Source organism: Gopherus flavomarginatus, chromosome 15 (assembly GCF_025201925.1).
Source record: "Gopherus flavomarginatus isolate rGopFla2 chromosome 15, rGopFla2.mat.asm, whole genome shotgun sequence".
Taxonomy (NCBI): domain Eukaryota; kingdom Metazoa; phylum Chordata; order Testudines; family Testudinidae; genus Gopherus; species Gopherus flavomarginatus.
In genome coordinates, this window is record NC_066631.1 from 1,922,565 (window position 1) to 1,936,161 (window position 13,597).

Below are 13,597 nucleotides of genomic sequence, written 5' to 3' on the forward strand. Positions count from 1 at the left end.
AGATAATACTTAGCCCTGCCATGAGTGCAGGGGACTGGACTAGATGACCTCTCAAGATCTCTTCCAGTCCTATGATTCTGCTGCACACGTACCCCATGTGGGTAAGACTGGAATCTTTTGCAAGAAGAATGTCCATTGAGGCCATGCCTGCACCCTGAATGCCCTCTGGAAGCATAAAGGGAGGGGCAGCCACAACTGCCTTTCAATTTGTTCACTAAAATAGAACTCAGAGAATCCAGAAATCCACAGTAACAAGGAAGGAGGGCAGGTCGTAGAATGCATGTGAGCAAGGAAAAGACGGTTACTCACCTTTGTAACTGTTGTTCTTCGAGATGTGTTGCTCATATCCATTCCAGTTAGGTGTGTGCGCCGCGCGTGCACATTCGTCGGAAAACTTTTACCCTAGCAACTCGGTGGGCCGGCAGGTCGCCCCCTGGAGTGGCGCCATCATGGCGCTTGATATATACCCCTGCCGGCCCACCCGCTCCTCAGTTCCTTCTTGCCGGCTACTCCGACAGTGGGGAAGGAGGGCGGGTGTGGAATGGATATGAGCAACACATCTCGAAGAACAACAGTTACAAAGGTGAGTAACCGTCTTTTCTTCTTCGAGTGATTGCTCATATCCATTCCAGTTAGGTGATTCCCAAGCCTTACGTAGGCGGTGGGGTCGGAGTGAAATGTGGCAGAATGAAAACTGCTGAGCCAGGGGCTACAGCATCTCTTGTCTGTTGAACCAGGGCATACTGCGAAGCAAAGGTATGGACCGAGGACCAATGGAGCTGCGCGACAGATCTCATGTGTAGGAACACGAGCCAGCAAGGCGGCAGATGAAGCCTGAGCCCTGGTAAACTGCACGATGATGTGGCTTGGGGAAATATGAGCCAAATCATAACAAGTGTGGAAGTCTGCCATCACCCGAGATGAGATCCTCTGAGAGGAAAACAAGCAAGTCCTCCCTTTGGCCCGCTACCGAGACAGAGCTGGGCCACCTTACGAAATGGTTCTGGCAGCGCAATATAAATGCGAGCACTCCACAGATGTCCAAGGAGTGCAATGGTTGTGCCCATTGCGTTGAGCTGTGGGTAACATGAAAGGCCGAAACCACCTTAGGGAGGAAAGCCAGGTGCGGTCATAACTGCACCTTGTCTTTGTGAAATCTAGTGTACGGTGGAACCCCCGTAAGAGCTCTGAGCTCGGAAACTCGTCTGGCTGATGTAACAGCTACGAGGAAAGTTGTCGTCCAAGACAGGCATATCAGAGGGCCAGTCGTGAACGGCTCGACTGGGGGAGACATAAGTCTGGTTAAAACTAGGTTGAGGTCCCAGGTCGGGGCTGGGCGGCGCACCCGAGGGTGCAAGCTCTCCAAGCCCTTGAGGGATCTCGAACCCTTAGAGCGTGAGAACACGGAACGTCCACCTTAGCCTGGCTGGAAGGTAGAGATGGCTGCTGAGTGTATCTTCAGTGATGATACCGCCAGGTCCTGCCGCTGAAGGCCAGAGGCAGGCCAAATAGAGGGGATCGAGACCTCAGCAGGAGCAAGATCGAGCGTATTGCAGCTGTAGAAGAAACGCTTCCACCTGGCCCGGTACGTTGACCAGGTGGAAGGCTTCCTGTCACCCCGGCTCAGTTACGCAGCAGCCACACCGTGAGGCGAAGAGGTTGCAGGTCCGAGTGACGAAGCCTGTCATTGCCCTGAGTAATGAGGACTGGGTGGGGTGGCAGGGTAATTGGGTCTGTTATTGACAGGCCGAGCAACGTGGTATATCAGTGCTGCCTGGACCACTCTGGAGTGATCATGATGATGCGCGCTCTGCCCCTGCGGAGTTTGAGCAGGACCTAATGAACCAGTGGGAACAGTGGGAAGGCATAATGGAGTTGGCCTTTCCACGGCATCAGGAATGCATCCAAGATCGATCCCGAAGAGAGACCTTGGAAGAAGCAGAACATCTGGCATGTTCTGCTCTCGCGGTGAGCGAACAGGTCTATGTGAGGAAACATCTCCGCTTCTGGAGAGCAGAGCGCCTCACATGGGGCAGAGTGATCACTCGTAAGACAGGAAAGACCTGCTGAGTGAAAGCGCCAAGACGTTCCGAACGCCTGGGAGAAAGGACGTCACCAGCTCCATCGAGTGGGCCATGCAAAAGTTCCGGAAATGGATGGCCTCCTGACAACAAAAAGGGGGGGGGGGGACCATGTCCCTCCCTGGATATTTATGAAGCACATGGCCGCTGTGTTGGCTGTAAACACCGAGATACAACGGCCTCGCAGCTGCCGCTGGAACCCCTGGCACGCCAGGCGGACTACTCTCATTTTTGGGGCATTGATGTGGAATGCCAGTTCCCGAGAAGACCAAAGGCCTTAAGCTCGGAGTGACCATGAGCACTTGAGCAGAGAGATGACGCGTCCGTCGTCAGGGGCAGTGAGGGCTGGGGCGGATGAAACCGCATCCCTGCCCACACCAGGGAGTGGGTTAGTCACCACTCTAGGGAGCCTAAGGTGCTCGAGGGAACGGTGACTACCATGACCATTGGCTCCCTGTCCCGGTGGCACGCCGAGGTGAGCCGGACTTGGAGAGGACGGAGGCGGAGCTTGGCGTGTTTGGTTACAAACTTGTGGGCAACCATGGACCCAGGAGACTGAGACAAGTACGAGCCGAGGTCGTTGGGAAAGCCTGCAGACCTCAGATGATTGTTGCCATCACCTAAAACCGCAGTTGTGATAAGCAGGCTCCGGCTAGGGAGGAGACCAGGATCGCTCCTAGGAAGTCCAACCTCTGCGTGGGAACCAGAGTGGATTGCTCTATAGTAATCATCAGGCTTTGACCTGTTAATAAGACCGTGACGATGCCCACGCGCTGAGTGGTTTGTCTCAGAGTCTCCTCGGATAAGCGAATCGTCCAGATACGGAAAAACGCATATCCGACATCAGCGAAGGTAGGTGGCGACTATGGCCGTAAAGCAGAAGTACTGACAGTTGGCTAGAAAGCGGAGGTATCTCCTGCGCGGAGGGAAGATGGCGTTGCGAAAGTACGCGTCCTTCATATCCAGGGCGGCATAGTAGCCCCCAGGAGGCAAGGATGGAATAATGGTTCCCATGGATACCGTGCGGAACTTCAACCTTATCCTAAACCGGTTGAGTCCGTGCAGAACTAGGAAGGTCTGAGACCTGCGTTCGAGTGGGGGACTAGGGCATAACGGGAGTAAAACCCCTTGCCCCTTTCGTCCATCGGCGTCTGCACCTCTTGTACGAGGAATTGCTCGTGAGAGGGGTCCCTGAAGGGGGACCGGGCTGGAACAAATTAGAGGTGGTACCTATGCGCCACCGTGCGCAGGATCCAGCGATCTGAAATTAACTGGGGCCACGCCAGGAGAAAGCGGGATTGGGATCCCGGCCTGTGACTGGTACACCGCCATCAGGCGCACCCTGGAAGGTTCGTCTTTGGTCCCAGTGGTAATTGCGAGGGACCTTGACCTTGGCTCTTTAGGGGTCCTGACGTTCGTCTGTGACCACCTTGGCCTCGCCGTTTGCCAAAGTCGTGTCTCTGGCTAGGCACAGAGTATGGCGGCTGGGGACAGAAAGGCCTGCGTTTGGTCGCTGGCATATGCATGCTGAGAGAGCGCATTAGGACCCTATTGTCCATCAGGCTTGGCAGCCTGGGGCTGTCCTTGCCGCTTGCCAACAAAGGGTAAATCCTGCATGGCCTACTGCAGCTCCGGCCGGAGGTTTGAAACCTGAAGCCATGAGATGCACCTCATGGCGACACCAAACGCCAGAGTCCTGGCTGCAGAGACTGCTGCGTCCAACGAGGCCTGGAGGGACGCTCTGGGTACCTTTTTTCCTCCGTCCTCCAAGACGGTAGCGAACTCTTGGCGGGAGTTTTGAGGGAGAAACTCCATAAACTAAACTACCTCCACCCAGGTGCTATAATTATTGCAGCTAAGCAAGCCTTGTTGCTTTGCTACCCAGAGCTGCAGGGTCTCTGCAGAGTACACCTGGCGGCCAAACAGGTTCATTTGCCAAGCCTCTTTCGGTTTCGGGGCTGGCGCCCGCTGGCCATCATATCAGAATCGTGGTCCTGAGCATAAGATCTGCGCATGTGGGATGACACAGATGCGTGTCCGGATGGCCATGGAGGTACTAAAAGAAGGCACAGACAGAGTCTCTGACTCTATCGGACCTTGCCCGACTCGGCACCGGGAACCGGCACCGGGAGGCGTAACGGTACCTGGAACGAGATCCAGACCCACAACCAGAATGGTGCCTGGAGGTCGACCGAGATCTCGAGGCTCGGGGAGAGGCTACAGGAGTCAAGGTACCTGTCGCGGACCCGGGAGTCGGAACGGTGCCGATAGCAGGTCGGCGAACGGGACACCGACCGGTGCAGCGAGTGCGACCAGTACCGATGAGGAAAACAGCACCGGGACTGCAAGTGGTGTCGGGCGTGCCGACAGGATCTGGAGTGTCTGCGGGACCGTGATCATGAACGGTGCCGCTCTGCTGTGTTGACAGAGGACGGTCACATGAAGAGAGTGTATCACCCGCACCGGCGGTGCCGGGGTCAGGCAGCATCGACTCTGTCATGGCAATGAGATCCCTCGCCGTTGGTAACGTCTCCAGCGTGGAGGGAACAGCAGGCTCAACCACAGTGCATACTGGGGAGCTGTCAGGCACCGGCTTCGACGGCCCTCGTGGGACCGGGATCGACGGTACCTAGGTCGTCAGAGCTTCGGTAGGCGTCGGTGCCGGGCGATCCGAGTTAGATGAGCTGTCCGGCTGCGGTGCCGTCGGCACGGAAGCAGCAGGAGCAATAAGCTCAACCACGGCGCGCGCCGGGGAGCCGTCAGGCACCGGATTCTACGGCCCTTATGGGACTGGAATCGACGGTGCCGACGTTGTCGGTGCCTCAGAGGCGTCGGTGCTGGGAAATCCGACTTAGACGAGCTCTCTGGCTGTGGTGCCGTTGGCACGGAAGCAGCAGGAGCAGTGGCTCAACCACGGCGCGTGCCGGGGAGCCGTCAGGCACCGGATTCTACGGCCCTTGTGGGACCGGGATCGACGGTGCCGACGTCTCGGTGTCGCAGCAAGTGTCGGTGCCGGGCGATCCGACTTAAACGAGCTCTCTGGCTGCGGTGCCGTTGGCACGGAAGCAGCAGGAGCAGTAGCTCAACCACGGCGCGTGCCGGGGAGCCGTCAGGCACCGGATTCTACGGCCCTTATGGGACCGGGATCGATGGTGCCGACGTCGTCGGTGCTGCAGCAGGTGTTGGTGCCAGGCGATCCGACCTAGACGAGCTCTCTGGCTGCGGTGCCGTTGGCACGGAAGCAGCAGGAGCAGTAGCTCAACCACAGCGCGTGCCGGGGAGCCGTCAGGCACCGGATTCTACGGCCCTTGTGGGACCGGGATCGACGGTGCCGACGTCGTCGGTGCCTCAGCAGGTGTCGGTGCCGGACGATCCGACTTAGATGAGCTCTCTGGCTGCGGTGCAGTTGGCACGGAAGCAGCAGGAGCAGAAGCTCTACCACGGCGCGTGCCGGGGAGCTGTCAGGCACCGGATTCAATTGCCCTGGGGGACTGGAATCGACGGTGCCGATGTCAGCGGTGCCTCTGCAGGTGTCGGTGCCGGGCAATCCGACTTAGGCGAGCTCTCTGGCTGCGATGCAGGTGGCACGGAAGCAGCAGGAGCAGGAGGCTCAACCACGGCGCGTGCCGGGGAGCCGTCAGGCACCAGCAGGACTTGTAGGCTCTCTCGACCTCGGAGGAAGGGAGCGGTGCCGAGTCGACTTCGGTGCCGGCGACGGTTGGTGCCGAACGGCCTTGGTAGTACCGGCGGGGTCCGGTGCCGAGGAGGCGCTTCTGCCAGCCGCTTGATCATCGCTCGGCGCCGAAGGTGGAGGGGTAAGTGAAAGTCCCGCTCCTTTTTGTTCTCGGCTTAAAAGCCTTGCAAATGGGGCACTTAGCTGTCAAGTGCAATTCCCTGAGGCACTTCAAACAGGAGTCGTGTGGATCTCCCTTCAGCATCGGCTTCTGGCAGGCCGAGCCCATTTTAAAACCCGGTGAGCCGTGCATGAGCTCCGGCACCGGGTTCATGGAAGGGGCTACTTCCTGAACCCTGCTAACAATTACTAAACTAACTATGTTAGCAGAGAAAAAACGTATAACTATACAAATATATATATAAAAGGATTATAACTGCATAACTATATACGAGAACTACGAGTAGCTAGGGAAGTGGAGGTCAGCTAAGCCGCGCTCCACTGTTCCAACGACCGACACGGGCGGTAAGAAGGAACTGAGGAGCGGGTGGGCCGGCAGGGGTATATATCAAGCGCCATGATGGCGCCACTCCAGGGGGCGACCTGCCGGCCCACCGAGTTGCTAGGGTAAAAGTTTTCCGACGAATGTGCACGCGCGGCGCACACACCTAACTGGAATGGATATGAGCAATCACTCGAAGAAGAACTGTTATTTTGTCTTTGAGAAATTGTCTAAATGAATTCCAGTTCTGGTGACTTACAAGTAGGCATGTCCTCATTATGGCTACTCAGTCTACTGAAACAATAACTGTAAGACAGGTTTCTCAAAGAAGAGATCAGATCTGGAGTTTTCTACCCAGGAGTAGTGCTGAAAGAAAATAGGAACTGAATTCCAGGCAGCTGCTCAACACAGCTCAGATACTAGAATGTCTCTTGGAGAAGCTGCTTGAGCTCTGGTGGAATAGGCCCTGATCTGTGTACATGAACTCAAACACACTGTCATACAGCAATTTCCAAAACAGAACGAAACCCATTTAGTCTTTGTGTGGATATAAGCTGACCTTTCATCCTATCAGTAAAGGTCAGAAGCAGGCTAGAATTCCTCAATTATCTTGTTGTCAGAAGAGTCCTGACAATAACTAAGTGGTGTAGTTTTGCTTCTCTTTGATTAGCATGAGGCATGGGAAAGAAAACTCACAGGTGGATAACTTGATTCAGGTGAAAATCTGAGACAACTTTAGGCAAGAACCTTGGGTGATGTTTACAGTCACCCTGTCCTTATGGAATACTCCGTATGGTGATCCTGTGAGGGACTGGGTCGCTCCTATTCTTCTGGCTGAAGTTATAGCCACTAAGAGTATGCCTATACTGTATTTTAAAACCCATGACAGCAAGACTTGGGCCCAGGTCTACAGACTCAGGCTCATGCTACAGTGCTAAAATCAGCTGTGTAGATGTTGAGGCTCTGGCTCTGAAGCCCAGGTACAGGTTGGATTTCACAACAGAGGCTGTGTTGACTGGCTCGTCAGGTCTACATACCAAAATTGCCTGGACCAGGTCTGTCATTATCAACAGAGCTGCATCCTGCCAGAGCTTCCTCAGAACCCTCAGTATCAATGGAATGGCAGGGTAGGCATACATGAGTTCTAGTGTCCAAGAGAAGAGGAAGGCATCAGACAGAGAGCCTGAGCTGTTTCCCCCACCCCAGAGCAGAATATCAGACACTTCTTGTTTTGGTCTGTGGAAAACAGGTCTACCCTTGAGTGTCTCCATTTGCAGAAGATGTCTTGTAGAATGGAGTTCCTGGTCTACAATTCATCATTTGTCTAATGCAGCGGTTCTCAAACTGTGGGTCATGACCCCATTTTAATGCGGTCACCAGGGCCAGCATTAGACTTGCTGGGACCCTGGGCTGAAGCCCAAGCTCCACCCTTACCCAGGGCGGCGGGACTTGGGCTGCAGCCCCCTCTCCCGCTACTCAGGGTGGCAGGGCTCAGGCTCCATGCCCCCTGGTCTGGGTCATGTAGTAACATTGTCAGAAGAGGGTCCCAATTCAGTGAAGTTTGAGAACCTCTGATCTAATGTGCTGATCTTCTAGGGAGTTTTGTAGGCCTAGAAGGTGGAGGGACACCAGTGAAAGGACACCAGTGTGACTTGATGGCTGATGCACCAGTTCCAAAGGAGGACTGCTTCCTAGCAGAGAGGTAAGGAGCATGCCCCCCCTCATTGTTGATGAAGTACACTGCTGTAGCATTGTCAATCAGTATTTGTATGGTGACTCCTCAAAGTAGGCATAGGAACGCTATCCATGCTACGAGCTGTTCACCTAGTTCCAGGACTTTTATGAAGAGATTCACTTCTTGAGGGACCAAAGAATCCAGATACGCTCCCCATTCAAGAGAGGATGTGTCTGTCACCAGTATCTTGGTGGGGAAAAGCAATGAGAATGAACACTGTTATTCAAAACTATTCTGCTTTTAAGGGCATAGGGAACAGGTGCACCAGAAAAGGAATACATACAGAAAATCTCTTGATGAAGAAAATCTTATTACTTGTAAAACAAACATACATTGTTACAAATAGGTCATGGGCAGCCAGACCTAGTAGTCAGAACCAGAGTCTGCAATCACATGACAGTAGTCAAGAATCGGCTGGGTCAGGATATCGGGAGGTCAGAAGCAGGAGAGAAACTGGAGATCATACCCACAAGACAGGAACAAGAGTCAGACTAGGTCAAGATACCAGGGGTTAAAGGTAGCGGACAAACTGAAGGTCAGAAACCACAAGTTAGATGCCAGGAGTCATACTGGGTCAGAATGCCAGGAAATCAAGTCAGGGGAGCAGAGATAGGAGAAGGGAGCAGGAAGCACATAGTTCAGAGCAGGGTGAAGCCCAGCTGTTCAGACAACTTCTTGTTTCTGCTGCTGGCTGTAGGGCCACTGGGCCAATCAGCCCTTCTGAGACTCTGCCAATTGAGCCTCAAGGGCAGAGCCTCACACTGAGGCTGGGCTTCATGGGTCTCAGGTAAGCTATTGCCAGCTGTATGGAGGGCTGGAACATGGCTGCTCCCATAAACTTTGCAGCCCTGGGCTGAAGACCCCATGGGTCATGACACACATATGCTCACCAAATCATTAAGATGCAGTGGTTTGAGCATTGGCCTGCTAAACCCAAGGTTGTGAGTTCAATTCTTGAGGGGGCCATTTAGGAAACTAGGGTAAAAATCTGTCTCAGGATTAGTTCTGCTTTGAGCAGGTGGTTGGACTAGATGACCTCCTGAAGTCCCTTCCAACTCTGATATTCTATGAGTGGATCTAATTTAATTCAACTTCAGTAAGGCATTTGATACAGTTCCACATGGGGAATTATTAGCTAAATTGGAAAAGATGGGGATCAATATGAAAATTGAAAGGTGGATAAGGAACTGGTTTAAAGGGGAGACTACAACGGGTCATACTGAAAGTTGGACTGTCAGGCTGGAAGGAGGTTACTAGTGGAGTTCGTCAGGGATTGGTTTGGGGACCAATCTTTTTATTACTGACCTTGGCACAATAAGTGGGAATGTGCTAATAAAGTTTGCGAATGACACGAAGCTGGGGGGTATTGCTAACACAGAAAAGGACCGGGATGTCATACAGGAAGATCTGGATGACCTTGTAAACTGGAGTAATAGCAATAGGATGAAATTTAATAGTGAAAAGTGCAAGGCTATGTATTTAGGGATTAACAACAAGAATTTTTGTTATAAACTGGGGGACGCATCACTTGGAAGTAACAGAGGTGGAGAAGGACCTCGGAGTATTGGTTGATCACAGGATGACTATGAGTCGCCAATGTGATATTGCCGTGAAAAAAGCTAATGCGGCCCTGGGATGCACCAGGTGAGATACTTCCAGTAGAGCTAAGGAGATGTTAGTACCGTTATAAAAGGCACTGGTGAGACCTCATCTGGAATAGTGTGTGCAGTTCTGTTCTCCCATGTTTAAGTAGGATAAATTCAAACTGAAACAGGTACAGAGAAGAGCTACTAGGATCATCCGAGGAATGGAAAACCTGTCTTATGAAAGGACACTTAAAGAGCTTGGCTTGTTTAGCCTAACCAAAAGAAGGCTGAGGGGAGATATGATTGCTCTCTATAAATACATCAGAGAGATAAATACCAGGGAGGGAGAGGAATATTAATTACCAATGTGGACACAAGAACAAATGGATATAAACTGGCCATCAGGAAGTTTAGACTTGAAATTAGACAAAGGTTTCTAACCACCAAAGGAGTGACGTTCTGGAATAGCCTTCCAAGGGGAGCAGTGGAGGCACAAGACATATCTGGCTTCAAGACTAAGCTTGATAAGTTTATGAAGGGGACGGTATGATGGGATAGCCTAATTTTGGCAATTAATTGATCTTTGATTATTAGCAGTAAATATGCCCAGTGGTCTGTAATGGGACGTTAGATGGGGTGGAATCTGAGTTACTACAGATAATTCTTTCTTGGGTGAGTTTTGCCCACATGCTCAGGGTTTAGCTGATTGCCATATTTGGGGTCAGGAAGGAATTTTCCTCCAGAGCAGATTGGCAGAGGCCCTGGGATTTTTTCGCCTTCCTCTGCAGCATGGGGCATGGGTCACATGCTGGAGGATTCTCTGCACCTTGAAGTCTTCAAACCACAATTTGAGGACTTCAATAACTCAGACATAGGTTAGGGGTTTGTTATAGGAGTGGGTGGGTGAGATTCTGTGGCCTGTGTTGTGCAGCAGGTCAGACTAGAGGATCATAATGGTCCCTTTTGACTTTAAAGTCTATGAGTGTATAAGACAGTAAACATGGGACAACCCCAATGTCTTTTTTACAGTCACTTTTCAGAGTAGAATGACATTTGAGGCTGAAAAGTGTTAGATTTATTTGCTTATGAGTAACTACAAAAATAAATGAACTAAAATATCCAAATTTGGCGCACATTTTTCTGATTGAAACACACAGCAAACTCTTTCAACCCCCGCCCTCCTTCTCCCCGACAAAAAAGAAGAGAAGGTTACTCACCTTGCAGTAACTGAGGATCTTCAAGATGTGTGTCCCTGTGGGTGCTCCACTCCAGGTGACAGTGCATCCCGGTGCCATTGATTGGAGATCTTTGGTAGCAGTGTCTGGTCGAGACGCATGCACTCAGCTACTGTCTCATGGCGTCATTAGGGTCTGCTTGAGCGCACATGTCCCGCATACCTTCTCTAGTGTAGAGTTGTCTGATAGTACTCCAAAGTAGAGGGGAGGAGGGTGAGTAGTGGAGTACCCACAGGGACACACATCTTGAAGAACTTCAGTTACTGCAAGGTGAGTAACCTTCTCTTCTTCTTCGAGTGCTCTCCCTGTCTAACCACTCCAGGTGAATGTGAAGCAGTACCCACTATGGTTGGTAGGATTTTAGAGCTGTGGCAGTGATAATGGTAGACAATACTGTGTGGCCTACTATGGTGTCTGTCATGGTATCCTGTGTGATAGCATAATGTTTGGCGAATGTGTGGTCAGATATCCACATGGCCGCCTTGCATACGTCAATAATAGGTACGTTGTGGAGGAATGCAAAGGATGTTGACATCACCCAAGCAGAGTGAGTTCTGACGCCCTCGAGTGGTTGAGCATTCTGAGGCCAGTAGCAGGATCTGATGCAGTCAGAGATCCACTTGGAGAGTTGTTGCTTAGAGATGGCAGCACCCTTTGATCTCTCGGTAGTGGACACAAATAACCAAGGGGATTTACGGAATGTCTTAGTTCTATCTAGATAAAATGCAACTTCCCATCTGATGTCGAGGGTATGTAATGCCGCTTCCTGTGGAGTCTTGTGAGGTTTGGGATGGAATGCAGGTAAGTGTACTGGCTGGTTGAGGTGGAAAGTGGACACCACCTTGGGGAGGAATTTGGGGTGGGGTGACATTATAACTTTGTCTTTAGATAAAATCATGTAGGGAGGATAAGTTATCAGGTCACTTATTTCACCGACCCTTCTTGATGACGTATGGCAACCAAGAAAGCTACTTTCATAGCCATGTGGAGCATGGATGAGGTAGCCAGGGGCTCGAAGGGAGGTTTCATAAGACTTCTGAAAACTAGGCTGAGATTCCAGGAGGCTGCTGGTGGGTGAATCTCAGGGTAGAGATTTTGCAGGCCCGTGAGGAAGCGTTTTATGGTGGGGTGAGCAAAAAATGAATACCCATCCAGCGGATCATGGAAGGGGCGAGAGCTGCAAGGTGTACTCTGATAGAACTGAGCGAAAGCCCATCCTGTTTTAGTTTTAAAAGGTAGTTTAAGATGTCAGGGAGGGTTGCAGTCTAGGGTGTCAAGCATCTGTGGAAGCAACATATGGAGAAGCATTTCCACTTTTGCAGGTAAGTCTTACGAGTGGAGTCTTGTCTACTGTGTAGGAGGACATACTGGACCTGCACTGAACAGGCTAATTTGTAGGTTTGAAACCACGAAGGAACCATGCCCTCAGATGGAGTTTCTGGAGCTGCAGAGAAGCTGACCGTTGTCCTTGGAGAGCAGATCTGGCCTGTTGGGGAGAGTCCTTGGAGGACAGATGGACATGCGCAGCAGGTAAGGATACCATGTGTGTCTGGGCCAAGCTGGGGCAATAAGTATGACCCTTGCCTTGTCATCTCTGATCTTGCATAGAACCCTGTGTATCAGTGGGATTGGCGGAAAAGCGTACATGACGGATTTGTTCTGCAGAATGAGGAACGCATCTACTAGGGATGGGGTCTCAAGTCCCACTCTGGAGCAAAATAGATGGCACTTGTGGTTCTGAGTTGTGGCAAACAGGTCTATGGATGGGGTGCCCCAGTGGGAGAAGAGCTGTCGTAGTATCATAGGATGCAATTCCCATTCGTGTTCCTCGGAGAAGTGTCTGCTGAGTGCGTCAGCAGTAGTGTTGTGACACGCAGGCAGGTAGGAAGCGGTGATTTTTATGTGATGTTGTAGGCATCAATTCCATAACCAGATGGCTTCTGTGCATAGGGAGTGTGATCAGGCTCCCCACTGCCTGTTGATATAGAACATGCATGATATATTGTCCATCGGGATCCAAATGCATTTGTTCCTTATGATGGGGAGACAGTGAAGGCAGGCGTATCTGACTGCTCTGAGCTCTAGAAGATTTATGTGCAGACGCATCTCTAATAGTGACAAGCAGCTCTGTGTCGTGTGTTCCCCTAAGTGTGCTCCTCCAACCTATCATGGAACCATCCGTGGTGAGCATGAGCACTAGGGAATGTTGATGGAAGGGGATGCCTATGCACAGGTTTTCTGGTTATGTCCACCATTGTAGGGAAGCCAATACATTCACTGGCGGAGTTAGCATCATGTAGAAGCTGTGTCTGCTGGGTTTGTACAGAAAAACCTGAGTCTCTGGATGAAGTTTAGAAGTGTGTGCAATAAGAGTGATGTCGTAGTGGGAGTCTGCTACAGAGCACCAGACCAGGGGGATGAGGTAGACAAGGCTTTCTTCAGGCAACTAACAGACGTTATTAGATCACAGGCCATGATTCCCATGGGGGACTTCAATCACCCCGATATCTGCTGGGAGAGCAATACAGCAGTGCACAGACAACCCAGGAAGTATTTGGAAAGAGTAGGGGACAATTTCCTGGTGCAAGTGCTAGAGGAAACAACTAGCTCTTCTTGACCTGCTGCTCACAGACAAGGAAGAATCAGTAGGGGAAGCAAAAGTGGATGGGAACTTGGGAGGTAGTGATCATGAGATGGTCGAGTTCAGGATCTTGACACAAGGAAGAAAGGACAGCAGCAAAATATGGACCCTGGACTTCAGAAAAGCAGACATTGACTCCCTCAG

At 51.6% G+C, this 13,597-nt stretch overlaps 1 protein-coding gene and 1 long non-coding RNA gene across 8 annotated transcripts in view; one reads left to right on the forward strand and one right to left on the reverse strand.

The window, feature by feature from the left end:
- MTMR3 (myotubularin related protein 3) overlaps positions 1-13,597 on the reverse strand; it is a 203,931-nt gene that overhangs the window by 90,157 nt on the left and 100,177 nt on the right. The window lies entirely within an intron of this gene.
- Positions 1-13,597, forward strand: part of LOC127034726 (uncharacterized) — a 78,914-nt gene that overhangs the window by 50,060 nt on the left and 15,257 nt on the right. The window lies entirely within an intron of this gene.